This window comes from Chiloscyllium plagiosum, unplaced genomic scaffold (assembly GCF_037043375.1).
Source record: "Chiloscyllium plagiosum isolate Xiang-an unplaced genomic scaffold, Cpla_swu_hap1 HiC_scaffold_31, whole genome shotgun sequence".
In the NCBI taxonomy this organism is placed as follows: Eukaryota; Metazoa; Chordata; class Chondrichthyes; order Orectolobiformes; family Hemiscylliidae; genus Chiloscyllium; species Chiloscyllium plagiosum.
In genome coordinates this window covers 76,109,302-76,128,554 of record NW_028270169.1, presented here as the reverse complement: position 1 = coordinate 76,128,554, position 19,253 = coordinate 76,109,302, and the positions used below count along the sequence as shown (strand labels likewise).

At 46.6% G+C, this 19,253-nt stretch overlaps 5 non-coding genes across 5 annotated transcripts; all 5 read left to right on the top strand.

Moving 5' to 3' along the window:
- The first annotated feature begins 2,576 nt into the window (after positions 1-2,576).
- On the top strand, positions 2,577-2,649 carry trnav-uac (transfer RNA valine (anticodon UAC)). Its single transcript has one exon. It is a non-coding gene; the product is annotated as a tRNA-Val (tRNA).
- Positions 2,650-5,507: 2,858 nt separating this feature from the next.
- Positions 5,508-5,580, top strand: trnav-uac (transfer RNA valine (anticodon UAC)). The gene has a single exon. It is a non-coding gene; the product is annotated as a tRNA-Val (tRNA).
- A 2,858-nt stretch (positions 5,581-8,438) lies between these two features.
- Positions 8,439-8,511, top strand: trnav-uac (transfer RNA valine (anticodon UAC)). The gene has a single exon. It is a non-coding gene; the product is annotated as a tRNA-Val (tRNA).
- A 5,789-nt stretch (positions 8,512-14,300) lies between these two features.
- On the top strand, positions 14,301-14,373 carry trnav-uac (transfer RNA valine (anticodon UAC)). Its single transcript has one exon. It is a non-coding gene; the product is annotated as a tRNA-Val (tRNA).
- Positions 14,374-17,231: 2,858 nt separating this feature from the next.
- On the top strand, positions 17,232-17,304 carry trnav-uac (transfer RNA valine (anticodon UAC)). Its single transcript has one exon. It is a non-coding gene; the product is annotated as a tRNA-Val (tRNA).
- The last annotated feature ends 1,949 nt before the right edge of the window (positions 17,305-19,253 follow it).

Genomic DNA, 19,253 nt, shown 5'->3' with positions numbered 1-19,253 from the left:
ACAGGGAAGAAGCTGATGCGCTGGTGTCACAGCGCATCGCGGATTCCTGAACAAGTCTGTCTGTCAAATGTACCCCCAAAGTCGTCTATGAAGGACATCATTTGGAAGCTGTCTGTCGTTATTTAACGTGCGAGAGTTGTTACCAGAGGTCCTGAATCATGTTTTGGAGCAGTTCGCACGTTAGTGGCTCATTCAACCAGCAACAGCAATGAAAGAAATTACACTCTCAGAGGAACCTCTGGACCTGTGCTTTGATAGCGTCGCTAGTATTAAGGTGCGCCCCGAGATCTAACCACATTGGAACTGAAACGGAGGAATCGACAGAGAGGCTACAGAATGACATCGCATCCATTTGGTTTTCTTTAAATCACTGACGAGCAGGAAAATGTAAACTGGGAGGGCGAGTGGAGAAGTGAGGCAGTTGTAGCTCTGGTGAAATTCCTTCTTTGTGATTCACTCAGCAACCAGAGACGTGTGAAGGTGACTCAGGCGTGAGAGCTCTTCACATCGAGAACAAAAAAGCACTCAAGGGCACTTAGCACCTCTTCCGGAGTGGGGGTGGGGTGAGCTAATTACCTTTTGACTTCTGTTACTATGTTCAGAAACTGCCTTTTAGATTGATGTGAACAGAAACTGCATTTCTAATAAGCACCGTGGAGTTTAGCAAAATTTATTGAGTCGCTTCTCGTCGACTCAGTTGGTATCCCTGTGGCTCATATCCAGGTGTGAACATCTCTGCAGCGAATTGCACGGGTAAGGCAAAAAGGCAAGGAAAGTGGCATCTCGAACCGGCTCCGAGGTCAGAGCATCCTCACAATGTGATCTGTCGTTCTCGGATTGTAATGCTACCTCCGGTTTTAGGGTGGAGAACATTCTTTGGGACTCTTATTCTGCAAAACAGACACAGTGACTGTAACTCTGCTGTGCGGTATGATGTGGAACACGGCCTGCTCAGCTTTGTGCATTTTCCCTGTAGTCCGGTGTGTTTCATGTTCCGTGTAAACGTGAAAGTTGTCCTGTTTCGATCAAAGGGTGAAATCATTTAGCAAAGCAAGAATCGAAATTGCAGTAATGTCAAGCAGCTCATGGTAATTTGACCAAATCATAACCGATCGCATGTTCTCACGCACTCACAGATACATTTGTAGTTGAAAAGATTCTGAGAAGATAGACTCAGCTTACCATTGATAGTTGTCTGGATTGATGGGCTATCATTATCTGCTGCGAAATTGATATTGTAGACGGGCACATCCCAGCAGTTGTGCGAGTCGGAGAGGGATCATGGAACTCTTTTCACGTGGCTTTGCATCGGTTGTTATGCAGGAGCACAATTGGAAGTGCAAGAAAATGGGGCAGCGCGGCTGGCTGGTAGTGTGGCCGAGCGGTCTAAGCCGCTGGATTAAGGCTCCAGTCTCGACAGAGGCGTGGGTTCGAATCCCACCGCTGCCATTTCTGCTGATCGCTTCCAACGACGCAGTTTGTTAAAATGCTGTTTCGACTCCTGCTGCATTTCTGTTGAAAACCGAAGAAAATTGGGTTTGCTTCCTGGGCAATTAACTGTGGTGTGGGAAAGTGCCGACTTTTCCGATGTCTGTGCTGTCATGATCGTGTTCGCCTCCCGCGTGGAAAATCGCAAACAGCTCTGCTGTCCCAGGCAAGTTGAGCGTTTACTGGAACCGAATGGCGACTGTGATTTCATTGCTGTTGTGAAACAAAGTCCTGCGGTGGCACGACTCGTCGTTATTTTGTTTTCTGGCCAATGGGAAAATCGTTCCAATGAATTGCGATGTCACATGTTATTGAATTTCTCCCATTTCCTTCATTTCCGTCCTGCGGACATCGGAAGGGAAAGGTAATCTAATCGAGTCTGTGATTGGTGAAATTCACTTTTTCATGGCCCATTCTTATTGTGTTCTTTCTTTCTCTCTTTTCAGCATTGTCTGGGAAGTGGTGGTGCACTCAGGCTCCAGTATGTTTGAAAGAGCAGTTTGGAATTGCCCTGTTGTTAGTTGTGAGATTACTTTATGACTCATGCCCCCGGCCTGTCTCACATTTTGCATTCATGCTCGCTGTGTCTGAAAATGCATTTGGTTTGCCAGTTTTGTTTGTGTTCCGTGTTAAATGCTTTCTGTTTTGCGATTCGCTCAATACCTTACGAATTAACAGGGTTTCTGAGGTAACTTGCAGCTGCAAAAATCCTCAACTGAGAATCTGGGAAAATTTCCCGGAGTATGGTCAGTCGGAGCAAAAGTAAGGAAGTCGTTCGTTTCTGCAGTGTCTTACAACGCTACCTTTCCCGTGAGCAGTCGAACAGACGAAATGATTGTGCCACAGACTGCGACGGCAAGCTCCGCTAAAAAGTAATCCTTTACAGCCGGTGTAAGCAACACAATGTTATTGGCGCACACCGCGTGGAAACAGGTACTTCGGTGTATCTCGTCCATGCTCACCACATAGCCAAAATTAAAGAAGTCCCATTAAACAACGAGCGATTGGAAACAGAAAGGTGAAAGGTAAAATGGCTTCAACTTTCAGTGCTGGGTGCCACTGAGCCTTAGCAGTAGCGACTGCGCCTTGTTTCTGTAGTGTAGTGGTCATCACGTTCGCCTTACGCGCGAAAGGTCCCCAGTTCGAAACTGGGCAGAAACTGCTTTGTTCTTCAACTGCAGCATTTTACATGGACAGGAGCGGAGTTTTCTTGCTTGCTTTCCCATCTGCAAACCTGCCTTCGAATTTACTTGAACAAATCTGCTCTCGTAGTGAAATGTAATGCAACTCCATTTAATTACTGTGCAAAGCATTGTAAAGTTTTTCTCCAACCTGATTGTGATCATATGCCATTCTGTTTGAGAGTGTAGTTACCGCCTTCTGATCCTTCCACGAAAAGCAGTACCGCACTTGCATTCCTTGCGCAGGCGGCCCGTTTCCAAGACAGGGAAGAAGCTGATGCGCTGGTATCACAGCGCATCGCGGATTCCTGAACAAGTCTGTCTGTCAAATGTACCCCCAAAGTCGTCTATGAAGGACATCATTTGGAAGCTGTCTGTCGTTATTTAACGTGCGAGAGTTGTTACCAGAGGTCCTGAATCATGTTTTGGAGCAGTTCGCACGTTAGTGGCTCATTCAACCAGCAACAGCAATGAAAGAAATTACACTCTCAGAGGAACCTCTGGACCTGTGCTTTGATAGCGTCGCTAGTATTAAGGTGCGCCCCGAGATCTAACCACATTGGAACTGAAACGGAGGAATCGACAGAGAGGCTACAGAATGACATCGCATCCATTTGGTTTTCTTTAAATCACTGACGAGCAGGAAAATGTAAACTGGGAGGGCGAGTGGAGAAGTGAGGCAGTTGTAGCTCTGGTGAAATTCCTTCTTTGTGATTCACTCAGCAACCAGAGACGTGTGAAGGTGACTCAGGCGTGAGAGCTCTTCACATCGAGAACAAAAAAGCACTCAAGGGCACTTAGCACCTCTTCCGGGGTGGGGGTGGGGTGAGCTAATTACCTTTTGACTTCTGTTACTATGTTCAGAAACTGCCTTTTAGATTGATGTGAACAGAAACTGCATTTCTAATAAGCACCGTGGAGTTTAGCAAAATTTATTGAGTCGCTTCTCGTCGACTCAGTTGGTATCCCTGTGGCTCATATCCAGGTGTGAACATCTCTGCAGCGAATTGCACGGGTAAGGCAAAAAGGCAAGGAAAGTGGCATCTCGAACCGGCTCCGAGGTCAGAGCATCCTCACAATGTGATCTGTCGTTCTCGGATTGTAATGCTACCTCCGGTTTTAGGGTGCAGAACATTCTTTGGGACTCTTATTCTGCAAAACAGACACAGTGACTGTAACTCTGCTGTGCGGTATGATGTGGAACACGGCCTGCTCAGCTTTGTGCATTTTCCCTGTAGTCCGGTGTGTTTCATGTTCCGTGTAAACGTGAAAGTTGTCCTGTTTCGATCAAAGGGTGAAATCATTTAGCAAAGCAAGAATCGAAATTGCAGTAATGTCAAGCAGCTCATGGTAATTTGACCAAATCATAACCGATCGCATGTTCTCACGCACTCACAGATACATTTGTAGTTGAAAAGATTCTGAGAAGATAGACTCAGCTTACCATTGATAGTTGTCTGGATTGATGGGCTATCATTATCTGCTGCGAAATTGATATTGTAGACGGGCACATCCCAGCAGTTGTGCGAGTCGGAGAGGGATCATGGAACCCTTTTCACGTGGCTTTGCATCGGTTGTTATGCAGGAGCACAATTGGAAGTGCAAGAAAATGGGGCAGCGCGGCTGGCTGGTAGTGTGGCCGAGCGGTCTAAGCCGCTGGATTAAGGCTCCAGTCTCGACAGAGGCGTGGGTTCGAATCCCACCGCTGCCATTTCTGCTGATCGCTTCCAACGACGCAGTTTGTTAAAATGCTGTTTCGACTCCTGCTGCATTTCTGTTGAAAACCGAAGAAAATTGGGTTTGCTTCCTGGGCAATTAACTGTGGTGTGGGAAAGTGCCGACTTTTCCGATGTCTGTGCTGTCATGATCGTGTTCGCCTCCCGCGTGGAAAATCGCAAACAGCTCTGCTGTCCCAGGCAAGTTGAGCGTTTACTGGAACCGAATGGCGACTGTGATTTCATTGCTGTTGTGAAACAAAGTCCTGCGGTGGCACGACTCGTCGTTATTTTGTTTTCTGGCCAATGGGAAAATCGTTCCAATGAATTGCGATGTCACATGTTATTGAATTTCTCCCATTTCCTTCATTTCCGTCCTGCGGACATCGGAAGGGAAAGGTAATCTAATCGAGTCTGTGATTGGTGAAATTCACTTTTTCATGGCCCATTCTTATTGTGTTCTTTCTTTCTCTCTTTTCAGCATTGTCTGGGAAGTGGTGGTGCACTCAGGCTCCAGTATGTTTGAAAGAGCAGTTTGGAATTGCCCTGTTGTTCGTTGTGAGATTACTTTATGACTCATGCCCCCGGCCTGTCTCACATTTTGCATTCATGCTCGCTGTGTCTGAAAATGCATTTGGTTTGCCAGTTTTGTTTGTGTTCCGTGTTAAATGCTTTCTGTTTTGCGATTCGCTCAATACCTTACGAATTAACAGGGTTTCTGAGGTAACTTGCAGCTGCAAAAATCCTCAACTGAGAATCTGGGAAAATTTCCCGGAGTATGGTCAGTCGGAGCAAAAGTAAGGAAGTCGTTCGTTTCTGCAGTGTCTTACAACGCTACCTTTCCCGTGAGCAGTCGAACAGACGAAATGATTGTGCCACAGACTGCGACGGCAAGCTCCGCTAAAAAGTAATCCTTTACAGCCGGTGTAAGCAACACAATGTTATTGGCGCACACCGCGTGGAAACAGATACTTCGGTGTATCTCGTCCATGCTCACCACATAGCCAAAATTAAAGAAGTCCCATTAAACAACGAGCGATTGGAAACAGAAAGGTGAAAGGTAAAATGGCTTCAACTTTCAGTGCTGGGTGCCACTGAGCCTTAGCAGTAGCGACTGCGCCTTGTTTCTGTAGTGTAGTGGTCATCACGTTCGCCTTACGCGCGAAAGGTCCCCAGTTCGAAACTGGGCAGAAACTGCTTTGTTCTTCAACTGCAGCATTTTACATGGACAGGAGCGGAGTTTTCTTGCTTGCTTTCCCATCTGCAAACCTGCCTTCGAATTTACTTGAACAAATCTGCTCTCGTAGTGAAATGTAATGCAACTCCATTTAATTACTGTGCAAAGCATTGTAAAGTTTTTCTCCAACCTGATTGTGATCATATGCCATTCTGTTTGAGAGTGTAGTTACCGCCTTCTGATCCTTCCACGAAAAGCAGTACCGCACTTGCATTCCTTGCGCAGGCGGCCCGTTTCCAAGACAGGGAAGAAGCTGATGCGCTGGTGTCACAGCGCACCGCGGATTCCTGAACAAGTCTGTCTGTCAAATGTACCCCCAAAGTCGTCTATGAAGGACATCATTTGGAAGCTGTCTGTCGTTATTTAACGTGCGAGAGTTGTTACCAGAGGTCCTGAATCATGTTTTGGAGCAGTTCGCACGTTAGTGGCTCATTCAACCAGCAACAGCAATGAAAGAAATTACACTCTCAGAGGAACCTCTGGACCTGTGCTTTGATAGCGTCGCTAGTATTAAGGTGCGCCCCGAGATCTAACCACATTGGAACTGAAACGGAGGAATCGACAGAGAGGCTACAGAATGACATCGCATCCATTTGGTTTTCTTTAAATCACTGACGAGCAGGAAAATGTAAACTGGGAGGGCGAGTGGAGAAGTGAGGCAGTTGTAGCTCTGGTGAAATTCCTTCTTTGTGATTCACTCAGCAACCAGAGACGTGTGAAGGTGACTCAGGCGTGAGAGCTCTTCACATCGAGAACAAAAAAGCACTCAAGGGCACTTAGCACCTCTTCCGGAGTGGGGGTGGGGTGAGCTAATTACCTTTTGACTTCTGTTACTATGTTCAGAAACTGCCTTTTAGATTGATGTGAACAGAAACTGCATTTCTAATAAGCACCGTGGAGTTTAGCAAAATTTATTGAGTCGCTTCTCGTCGACTCAGTTGGTATCCCTGTGGCTCATATCCAGGTGTGAACATCTCTGCAGCGAATTGCACGGGTAAGGCAAAAAGGCAAGGAAAGTGGCATCTCGAACCGGCTCCGAGGTCAGAGCATCCTCACAATGTGATCTGTCGTTCTCGGATTGTAATGCTACCTCCGGTTTTAGGGTGGAGAACATTCTTTGGGACTCTTATTCTGCAAAACAGACACAGTGACTGTAACTCTGCTGTGCGGTATGATGTGGAACACGGCCTGCTCAGCTTTGTGCATTTTCCCTGTAGTCCGGTGTGTTTCATGTTCCGTGTAAACGTGAAAGTTGTCCTGTTTCGATCAAAGGGTGAAATCATTTAGCAAAGCAAGAATCGAAATTGCAGTAATGTCAAGCAGCTCATGGTAATTTGACCAAATCATAACCGATCGCATGTTCTCACGCACTCACAGATACATTTGTAGTTGAAAAGATTCTGAGAAGATAGACTCAGCTTACCATTGATAGTTGTCTGGATTGATGGGCTATCATTATCTGCTGCGAAATTGATATTGTAGACGGGCACATCCCAGCAGTTGTGCGAGTCGGAGAGGGATCATGGAACCCTTTTTACGTGGCTTTGCATCGGTTGTTATGCAGGAGCACAATTGGAAGTGCAAGAAAATGGGGCAGCGCGGCTGGCTGGTTGTGTGGCCGAGCGGTCTAAGCCGCTGGATTAAGGCTCCAGTCTCGACAGAGGCGTGGGTTCGAATCCCACCGCTGCCATTTCTGCTGATCGCTTCCAACGACGCAGTTTGTTAAAATGCTGTTTCGACTCCTGCTGCATTTCTGTTGAAAACCGAAGAAAATTGGGTTTGCTTCCTGGGCAATTAACTGTGGTGTGGGAAAGTGCCGACTTTTCCGATGTCTGTGCTGTCATGATCGTGTTCGCCTCCCGCGTGGAAAATCGCAAACAGCTCTGCTGTCCCAGGCAAGTTGAGCGTTTACTGGAACCGAATGGCGACTGTGATTTCATTGCTGTTGTGAAACAAAGTCCTGCGGTGGCACGACTCGTCGTTATTTTGTTTTCTGGCCAATGGGAAAATCGTTCCAATGAATTGCGATGTCACATGTTATTGAATTTCTCCCATTTCCTTCATTTCCGTCCTGCGGACATCGGAAGGGAAAGGTAATCTAATCGAGTCTGTGATTGGTGAAATTCACTTTTTCATGGCCCATTCTTATTGTGTTCTTTCTTTCTCTCTTTTCAGCATTGTCTGGGAAGTGGTGGTGCACTCAGGCTCCAGTATGTTTGAAAGAGCAGTTTGGAATTGCCCTGTTGTTAGTTGTGAGATTACTTTATGACTCATGCCCCCGGCCTGTCTCACATTTTGCATTCATGCTCGCTGTGTCTGAAAATGCATTTGGTTTGCCAGTTTTGTTTGTGTTCCGTGTTAAATGCTTTCTGTTTTGCGATTCGCTCAATACCTTACGAATTAACAGGGTTTCTGAGGTAACTTGCAGCTGCAAAAATCCTCAACTGAGAATCTGGGAAAATTTCCCGGAGTATGATCAGTCGGAGCAAAAGTAAGGAAGTCGTTCGTTTCTGCAGTGTCTTACAACGCTACCTTTCCCGTGAGCAGTCGAACAGACGAAATGATTGTGCCACAGACTGCGACGGCAAGCTCCGCTAAAAAGTAATCCTTTACAGCCGGTGTAAGCAACACAATGTTATTGGCGCACACCGCGTGGAAACAGATACTTCGGTGTATCTCGTCCATGCTCACCACATAGCCAAAATTAAAGAAGTCCCATTAAACAACGAGCGATTGGAAACAGAAAGGTGAAAGGTAAAATGGCTTCAACTTTCAGTGCTGGGTGCCACTGAGCCTTAGCAGTAGCGACTGCGCCTTGTTTCTGTAGTGTAGTGGTCATCACGTTCGCCTTACGCGCGAAAGGTCCCCAGTTCGAAACTGGGCAGAAACTGCTTTGTTCTTCAACTGCAGCATTTTACATGGACAGGAGCGGAGTTTTCTTGCTTGCTTTCCCATCTGCAAACCTGCCTTCGAATTTACTTGAACAAATCTGCTCTCGTAGTGAAATGTAATGCAACTCCATTTAATTACTGTGCAAAGCATTGTAAAGTTTTTCTCCAACCTGATTGTGATCATATGCCATTCTGTTTGAGAGTGTAGTTACCGCCTTCTGATCCTTCCACGAAAAGCAGTACCGCACTTGCATTCCTTGCGCAGGCGGCCCGTTTCCAAGACAGGGAAGAAGCTGATGCGCTGGTATCACAGCGCATCGCGGATTCCTGAACAAGTCTGTCTGTCAAATGTACCCCCAAAGTCGTCTATGAAGGACATCATTTGGAAGCTGTCTGTCGTTATTTAACGTGCGAGAGTTGTTACCAGAGGTCCTGAATCATGTTTTGGAGCAGTTCGCACGTTAGTGGCTCATTCAACCAGCAACAGCAATGAAAGAAATTACACTCTCAGAGGAACCTCTGGACCTGTGCTTTGATAGCGTCGCTAGTATTAAGGTGCGCCCCGAGATCTAACCACATTGGAACTGAAACGGAGGAATCGACAGAGAGGCTACAGAATGACATCGCATCCATTTGGTTTTCTTTAAATCACTGACGAGCAGGAAAATGTAAACTGGGAGGGCGAGTGGAGAAGTGAGGCAGTTGTAGCTCTGGTGAAATTCCTTCTTTGTGATTCACTCAGCAACCAGAGACGTGTGAAGGTGACTCAGGCGTGAGAGCTCTTCACATCGAGAACAAAAAAGCACTCAAGGGCACTTAGCACCTCTTCCGGAGTGGGGGTGGGGTGAGCTAATTACCTTTTGACTTCTGTTACTATGTTCAGAAACTGCCTTTTAGATTGATGTGAACAGAAACTGCATTTCTAATAAGCACCGTGGAGTTTAGCAAAATTTATTGAGTCGCTTCTCGTCGACTCAGTTGGTATCCCTGTGGCTCATATCCAGGTGTGAACATCTCTGCAGCGAATTGCACGGGTAAGGCAAAAAGGCAAGGAAAGTGGCATCTCGAACCGGCTCCGAGGTCAGAGCATCCTCACAATGTGATCTGTCGTTCTCGGATTGTAATGCTACCTCCGGTTTTAGGGTGGAGAACATTCTTTGGGACTCTTATTCTGCAAAACAGACACAGTGACTGTAACTCTGCTGTGCGGTATGATGTGGAACACGGCCTGCTCAGCTTTGTGCATTTTCCCTGTAGTCCGGTGTGTTTCATGTTCCGTGTAAACGTGAAAGTTGTCCTGTTTCGATCAAAGGGTGAAATCATTTAGCAAAGCAAGAATCGAAATTGCAGTAATGTCAAGCAGCTCATGGTAATTTGACCAAATCATAACCGATCGCATGTTCTCACGCACTCACAGATACATTTGTAGTTGAAAAGATTCTGAGAAGATAGACTCAGCTTACCATTGATAGTTGTCTGGATTGATGGGCTATCATTATCTGCTGCGAAATTGATATTGTAGACGGGCACATCCCAGCAGTTGTGCGAGTCGGAGAGGGATCATGGAACCCTTTTCACGTGGCTTTGCATCGGTTGTTATGCAGGAGCACAATTGGAAGTGCAAGAAAATGGGGCAGCGCGGCTGGCTGGTAGTGTGGCCGAGCGGTCTAAGCCGCTGGATTAAGGCTCCAGTCTCGACAGAGGCGTGGGTTCGAATCCCACCGCTGCCATTTCTGCTGATCGCTTCCAACGACGCAGTTTGTTAAAATGCTGTTTCGACTCCTGCTGCATTTCTGTTGAAAACCGAAGAAAATTGGGTTTGCTTCCTGGGCAATTAACTGTGGTGTGGGAAAGTGCCGACTTTTCCGATGTCTGTGCTGTCATGATCGTGTTCGCCTCCCGCGTGGAAAATCGCAAACAGCTCTGCTGTCCCAGGCAAGTTGAGCGTTTACTGGAACCGAATGGCGACTGTGATTTCATTGCTGTTGTGAAACAAAGTCCTGCGGTGGCACGACTCGTCGTTATTTTGTTTTCTGGCCAATGGGAAAATCGTTCCAATGAATTGCGATGTCACATGTTATTGAATTTCTCCCATTTCCTTCATTTCCGTCCTGCGGACATCGGAAGGGAAAGGTAATCTAATCGAGTCTGTGATTGGTGAAATTCACTTTTTCATGGCCCATTCTTATTGTGTTCTTTCTTTCTCTCTTTTCAGCATTGTCTGGGAAGTGGTGGTGCACTCAGGCTCCAGTATGTTTGAAAGAGCAGTTTGGAATTGCCCTGTTGTTAGTTGTGAGATTACTTTATGACTCATGCCCCCGGCCTGTCTCACATTTTGCATTCATGCTCGCTGTGTCTGAAAATGCATTTGGTTTGCCAGTTTTGTTTGTGTTCCGTGTTAAATGCTTTCTGTTTTGCGATTCGCTCAATACCTTACGAATTAACAGGGTTTCTGAGGTAACTTGCAGCTGCAAAAATCCTCAACTGAGAATCTGGGAAAATTTCCCGGAGTATGGTCAGTCGGAGCAAAAGTAAGGAAGTCGTTCGTTTCTGCAGTGTCTTACAACGCTACCTTTCCCGTGAGCAGTCGAACAGACGAAATGATTGTGCCACAGACTGCGACGGCAAGCTCCGCTAAAAAGTAATCCTTTACAGCCGGTGTAAGCAACACAATGTTATTGGCGCACACCGCGTGGAAACAGATACTTCGGTGTATCTCGTCCATGCTCACCACATAGCCAAAATTAAAGAAGTCCCATTAAACAACGAGCGATTGGAAACAGAAAGGTGAAAGGTAAAATGGCTTCAACTTTCAGTGCTGGGTGCCACTGAGCCTTAGCAGTAGCGACTGCGCCTTGTTTCTGTAGTGTAGTGGTCATCACGTTCGCCTTACGTGCGAAAGGTCCCCAGTTCGAAACTGGGCAGAAACTGCTTTGTTCTTCAACTGCAGCATTTTACATGGACAGGAGCGGAGTTTTCTTGCTTGCTTTCCCATCTGCAAACCTGCCTTCGAATTTACTTGAACAAATCTGCTCTCGTAGTGAAATGTAATGCAACTCCATTTAATTACTGTGCAAAGCATTGTAAAGTTTTTCTCCAACCTGATTGTGATCATATGCCATTCTGTTTGAGAGTGTAGTTACCGCCTTCTGATCCTTCCACGAAAAGCAGTACCGCACTTGCATTCCTTGCGCAGGCGGCCCGTTTCCAAGACAGGGAAGAAGCTGATGCGCTGGTGTCACAGCGCACCGCGGATTCCTGAACAAGTCTGTCTGTCAAATGTACCCCCAAAGTCGTCTATGAAGGACATCATTTGGAAGCTGTCTGTCGTTATTTAACGTGCGAGAGTTGTTACCAGAGGTCCTGAATCATGTTTTGGAGCAGTTCGCACGTTAGTGGCTCATTCAACCAGCAACAGCAATGAAAGAAATTACACTCTCAGAGGAACCTCTGGACCTGTGCTTTGATAGCGTCGCTAGTATTAAGGTGCGCCCCGAGATCTAACCACATTGGAACTGAAACGGAGGAATCGACAGAGAGGCTACAGAATGACATCGCATCCATTTGGTTTTCTTTAAATCACTGACGAGCAGGAAAATGTAAACTGGGAGGGCGAGTGGAGAAGTGAGGCAGTTGTAGCTCTGGTGAAATTCCTTCTTTGTGATTCACTCAGCAACCAGAGACGTGTGAAGGTGACTCAGGCGTGAGAGCTCTTCACATCGAGAACAAAAAAGCACTCAAGGGCACTTAGCACCTCTTCCGGAGTGGGGGTGGGGTGAGCTAATTACCTTTTGACTTCTGTTACTATGTTCAGAAACTGCCTTTTAGATTGATGTGAACAGAAACTGCATTTCTAATAAGCACCGTGGAGTTTAGCAAAATTTATTGAGTCGCTTCTCGTCGACTCAGTTGGTATCCCTGTGGCTCATATCCAGGTGTGAACATCTCTGCAGCGAATTGCACGGGTAAGGCAAAAAGGCAAGGAAAGTGGCATCTCGAACCGGCTCCGAGGTCAGAGCATCCTCACAATGTGATCTGTCGTTCTCGGATTGTAATGCTACCTCCGGTTTTAGGGTGGAGAACATTCTTTGGGACTCTTATTCTGCAAAACAGACACAGTGACTGTAACTCTGCTGTGCGGTATGATGTGGAACACGGCCTGCTCAGCTTTGTGCATTTTCCCTGTAGTCCGGTGTGTTTCATGTTCCGTGTAAACGTGAAAGTTGTCCTGTTTCGATCAAAGGGTGAAATCATTTAGCAAAGCAAGAATCGAAATTGCAGTAATGTCAAGCAGCTCATGGTAATTTGACCAAATCATAACCGATCGCATGTTCTCACGCACTCACAGATACATTTGTAGTTGAAAAGATTCTGAGAAGATAGACTCAGCTTACCATTGATAGTTGTCTGGATTGATGGGCTATCATTATCTGCTGCGAAATTGATATTGTAGACGGGCACATCCCAGCAGTTGTGCGAGTCGGAGAGGGATCATGGAACCCTTTTTACGTGGCTTTGCATCGGTTGTTATGCAGGAGCACAATTGGAAGTGCAAGAAAATGGGGCAGCGCGGCTGGCTGGTTGTGTGGCCGAGCGGTCTAAGCCGCTGGATTAAGGCTCCAGTCTCGACAGAGGCGTGGGTTCGAATCCCACCGCTGCCATTTCTGCTGATCGCTTCCAACGACGCAGTTTGTTAAAATGCTGTTTCGACTCCTGCTGCATTTCTGTTGAAAACCGAAGAAAATTGGGTTTGCTTCCTGGGCAATTAACTGTGGTGTGGGAAAGTGCCGACTTTTCCGATGTCTGTGCTGTCATGATCGTGTTCGCCTCCCGCGTGGAAAATCGCAAACAGCTCTGCTGTCCCAGGCAAGTTGAGCGTTTACTGGAACCGAATGGCGACTGTGATTTCATTGCTGTTGTGAAACAAAGTCCTGCGGTGGCACGACTCGTCGTTATTTTGTTTTCTGGCCAATGGGAAAATCGTTCCAATGAATTGCGATGTCACATGTTATTGAATTTCTCCCATTTCCTTCATTTCCGTCCTGCGGACATCGGAAGGGAAAGGTAATCTAATCGAGTCTGTGATTGGTGAAATTCACTTTTTCATGGCCCATTCTTATTGTGTTCTTTCTTTCTCTCTTTTCAGCATTGTCTGGGAAGTGGTGGTGCACTCAGGCTCCAGTATGTTTGAAAGAGCAGTTTGGAATTGCCCTGTTGTTAGTTGTGAGATTACTTTATGACTCATGCCCCCGGCCTGTCTCACATTTTGCATTCATGCTCGCTGTGTCTGAAAATGCATTTGGTTTGCCAGTTTTGTTTGTGTTCCGTGTTAAATGCTTTCTGTTTTGCGATTCGCTCAATACCTTACGAATTAACAGGGTTTCTGAGGTAACTTGCAGCTGCAAAAATCCTCAACTGAGAATCTGGGAAAATTTCCCGGAGTATGATCAGTCGGAGCAAAAGTAAGGAAGTCGTTCGTTTCTGCAGTGTCTTACAACGCTACCTTTCCCGTGAGCAGTCGAACAGACGAAATGATTGTGCCACAGACTGCGACGGCAAGCTCCGCTAAAAAGTAATCCTTTACAGCCGGTGTAAGCAACACAATGTTATTGGCGCACACCGCGTGGAAACAGATACTTCGGTGTATCTCGTCCATGCTCACCACATAGCCAAAATTAAAGAAGTCCCATTAAACAACGAGCGATTGGAAACAGAAAGGTGAAAGGTAAAATGGCTTCAACTTTCAGTGCTGGGTGCCACTGAGCCTTAGCAGTAGCGACTGCGCCTTGTTTCTGTAGTGTAGTGGTCATCACGTTCGCCTTACGCGCGAAAGGTCCCCAGTTCGAAACTGGGCAGAAACTGCTTTGTTCTTCAACTGCAGCATTTTACATGGACAGGAGCGGAGTTTTCTTGCTTGCTTTCCCATCTGCAAACCTGCCTTCGAATTTACTTGAACAAATCTGCTCTCGTAGTGAAATGTAATGCAACTCCATTTAATTACTGTGCAAAGCATTGTAAAGTTTTTCTCCAACCTGATTGTGATCATATGCCATTCTGTTTGAGAGTGTAGTTACCGCCTTCTGATCCTTCCACGAAAAGCAGTACCGCACTTGCATTCCTTGCGCAGGCGGCCCGTTTCCAAGACAGGGAAGAAGCTGATGCGCTGGTATCACAGCGCATCGCGGATTCCTGAACAAGTCTGTCTGTCAAATGTACCCCCAAAGTCGTCTATGAAGGACATCATTTGGAAGCTGTCTGTCGTTATTTAACGTGCGAGAGTTGTTACCAGAGGTCCTGAATCATGTTTTGGAGCAGTTCGCACGTTAGTGGCTCATTCAACCAGCAACAGCAATGAAAGAAATTACACTCTCAGAGGAACCTCTGGACCTGTGCTTTGATAGCGTCGCTAGTATTAAGGTGCGCCCCGAGATCTAACCACATTGGAACTGAAACGGAGGAATCGACAGAGAGGCTACAGAATGACATCGCATCCATTTGGTTTTCTTTAAATCACTGACGAGCAGGAAAATGTAAACTGGGAGGGCGAGTGGAGAAGTGAGGCAGTTGTAGCTCTGGTGAAATTCCTTCTTTGTGATTCACTCAGCAACCAGAGACGTGTGAAGGTGACTCAGGCGTGAGAGCTCTTCACATCGAGAACAAAAAAGCACTCAAGGGCACTTAGCACCTCTTCCGGAGTGGGGGTGGGGTGAGCTAATTACCTTTTGACTTCTGTTACTATGTTCAGAAACTGCCTTTTAGATTGATGTGAACAGAAACTGCATTTCTAATAAGCACCGTGGAGTTTAGCAAAATTTATTGAGTCGCTTCTCGTCGACTCAGTTGGTATCCCTGTGGCTCATATCCAGGTGTGAACATCTCTGCAGCGAATTGCACGGGTAAGGCAAAAAGGCAAGGAAAGTGGCATCTCGAACCGGCTCCGAGGTCAGAGCATCCTCACAATGTGATCTGTCGTTCTCGGATTGTAATGCTACCTCCGGTTTTAGGGTGGAGAACATTCTTTGGGACTCTTATTCTGCAAAACAGACACAGTGACTGTAACTCTGCTGTGCGGTATGATGTGGAACACGGCCTGCTCAGCTTTGTGCATTTTCCCTGTAGTCCGGTGTGTTTCATGTTCCGTGTAAACGTGAAAGTTGTCCTGTTTCGATCAAAGGGTGAAATCATTTAGCAAAGCAAGAATCGAAATTGCAGTAATGTCAAGCAGCTCATGGTAATTTGACCAAATCATAACCGATCGCATGTTCTCACGCACTCACAGATACATTTGTAGTTGAAAAGATTCTGAGAAGATAGACTCAGCTTACCATTGATAGTTGTCTGGATTGATGGGCTATCATTATCTGCTGCGAAATTGATATTGTAGACGGGCACATCCCAGCAGTTGTGCGAGTCGGAGAGGGATCATGGAACCCTTTTCACGTGGCTTTGCATCGGTTGTTATGCAGGAGCACAATTGGAAGTGCAAGAAAATGGGGCAGCGCGGCTGGCTGGTAGTGTGGCCGAGCGGTCTAAGCCGCTGGATTAAGGCTCCAGTCTCGACAGAGGCGTGGGTTCGAATCCCACCGCTGCCATTTCTGCTGATCGCTTCCAACGACGCAGTTTGTTAAAATGCTGTTTCGACTCCTGCTGCATTTCTGTTGAAAACCGAAGAAAATTGGGTTTGCTTCCTGGGCAATTAACTGTGGTGTGGGAAAGTGCCGACTTTTCCGATGTCTGTGCTGTCATGATCGTGTTCGCCTCCCGCGTGGAAAATCGCAAACAGCTCTGCTGTCCCAGGCAAGTTGAGCGTTTACTGGAACCGAATGGCGACTGTGATTTCATTGCTGTTGTGAAACAAAGTCCTGCGGTGGCACGACTCGTCGTTATTTTGTTTTCTGGCCAATGGGAAAATCGTTCCAATGAATTGCGATGTCACATGTTATTGAATTTCTCCCATTTCCTTCATTTCCGTCCTGCGGACATCGGAAGGGAAAGGTAATCTAATCGAGTATGTGATTGGTGAAATTCACTTTTTCATGGCCCATTCTTATTGTGTTCTTTCTTTCTCTCTTTTCAGCATTGTCTGGGAAGTGGTGGTGCACTCAGGCTCCAGTATGTTTGAAAGAGCAGTTTGGAATTGCCCTGTTGTTAGTTGTGAGATTACTTTATGACTCATGCCCCCGGCCTGTCTCACATTTTGCATTCATGCTCGCTGTGTCTGAAAATGCATTTGGTTTGCCAGTTTTGTTTGTGTTCCGTGTTAAATGCTTTCTGTTTTGCGATTCGCTCAATACCTTACGAATTAACAGGGTTTCTGAGGTAACTTGCAGCTGCAAAAATCCTCAACTGAGAATCTGGGAAAATTTCCCGGAGTATGGTCAGTCGGAGCAAAAGTAAGGAAGTCGTTCGTTTCTGCAGTGTCTTACAACGCTACCTTTCCCGTGAGCAGTCGAACAGACGAAATGATTGTGCCACAGACTGCGACGGCAAGCTCCGCTAAAAAGTAATCCTTTACAGCCGGTGTAAGCAACACAATGTTATTGGCGCACACCGCGTGGAAACAGATACTTCGGTGTATCTCGTCCATGCTCACCACATAGCCAAAATTAAAGAAGTCCCATTAAACAACGAGCGATTGGAAACAGAAAGGTGAAAGGTAAAATGGCTTCAACTTTCAGTGCTGGGTGCCACTGAGCCTTAGCAGTAGCGACTGCGCCTTGTTTCTGTAGTGTAGTGGTCATCACGTTCGCCTTACGCGCGAAAGGTCCCCAGTTCGAAACTGGGCAGAAACTGCTTTGTTCTTCAACTGCAGCATTTTACATGGACAGGAGCGGAGTTTTCTTGCTTGCTTTCCCATCTGCAAACCTGCCTTCGAATTTACTTGAACAAATCTGCTCTCGTAGTGAAATGTAATGCAACTCCATTTAATTACTGTGCAAAGCATTGTAAAGTTTTTCTCCAACCTGATTGTGATCATATGCCATTCTGTTTGAGAGTGTAGTTACCGCCTTCTGATCCTTCCACGAAAAGCAGTACCGCACTTGCATTCCTTGCGCAGGCGGCCCGTTTCCAAGACAGGGAAGAAGCTGATGCGCTGGTATCACAGCGCATCGCGGATTCCTGAACAAGTCTGTCTGTCAAATGTACCCCCAAAGTCGTCTATGAAGGACATCATTTGGAAGCTGTCTGTCGTTATTTAACGTGCGAGAGTTGTTACCAGAGGTCCTGAATCATGTTTTGGAGCAGTTCGCACGTTAGTGGCTCATTCAACCAGCAACAGCAATGAAAGAAATTACACTCTCAGAGGAACCTCTGGACCTGTGCTTTGATAGCGTCGCTAGTATTAAGGTGCGCCCCGAGATCTAACCACATTGGAACTGAAACGGAGGAATCGACAGAGAGGCTACAGAATGACATCGCATCCATTTGGTTTTCTTTAAATCACTGACGAGCAGGAAAATGTAAACTGGGAGGGCGAGTGGAGAAGTGAGGCAGTTGTAGCTCTGGTGAAATTCCTTCTTTGTGATTCACTCAGCAACCAGAGACGTGTGAAGGTGACTCAGGCGTGAGAGCTCTTCACATCGAGAACAAAAAAGCACTCAAGGGCACTTAGCACCTCTTCCGGAGTGGGGGTGGGGTGAGCTAATTACCTTTTGACTTCTGTTACTATGTTCAGAAACTGCCTTTTAGATTGATGTGAACAGAAACTGCATTTCTAATAAGCACCGTGGAGTTTAGCAAAATTTATTGAGTCGCTTCTCGTCGACTCAGTTGGTATCCCTGTGGCTCATATCCAGGTGTGAACATCTCTGCAGCGAATTGCACGGGTAAGGCAAAAAGGCAAGGAAAGTGGCATCTCGAACCGGCTCCGAGGTCAGAGCATCCTCACAATGTGATCTGTCGTTCTCGGATTGTAATGCTACCTCCGGTTTTAGGGTGCAGAACATTCTTTGGGACTCTTATTCTGCAAAACAGACACAGTGACTGTAACTCTGCTGTGCGGTATGATGTGGAACACGGCCTGCTCAGCTTTGTGCATTTTCCCTGTAGTCCGGTGTGTTTCATGTTCCGTGTAAACGTGAAAGTTGTCCTGTTTCGATCAAAGGGTGAAATCATTTAGCAAAGCAAGAATCGAAATTGCAGTAATGTCAAGCAGCTCATGGTAATTTGACCAAATCATAACCGATCGCATGTTCTCACGCACTCACAGATACATTTGTAGTTGAAAAGATTCTGAGAAGATAGACTCAGCTTACCATTGATAGTTGTCTGGATTGATGGGCTATCATTATCTGCTGCGAAATTGATATTGTAGACGGGCACATCCCAGCAGTTGTGCGAGTCGGAGAGGGATCATGGAACCCTTTTCACGTGGCTTTGCATCGGTTGTTATGCAGGAGCACAATTGGAAGTGCAAGAAAATGGGGCAGCGCGGCTGGCTGGTAGTGTGGCCGAGCGGTCTAAGCCGCTGGATTAAGGCTCCAGTCTCGACAGAGGCGTGGGTTCGAATCCCACCGCTGCCATTTCTGCTGATCGCTTCCAACGACGCAGTTTGTTAAAATGCTGTTTCGACTCCTGCTGCATTTCTGTTGAAAACCGAAGAAAATTGGGTTTGCTTCCTGGGCAATTAACTGTGGTGTGGGAAAGTGCCGACTTTTCCGATGTCTGTGCTGTCATGATCGTGTTCGCCTCCCGCGTAGAAAATCGCAAACAGCTCTGCTGTCCCAGGCAAGTTGAGCGT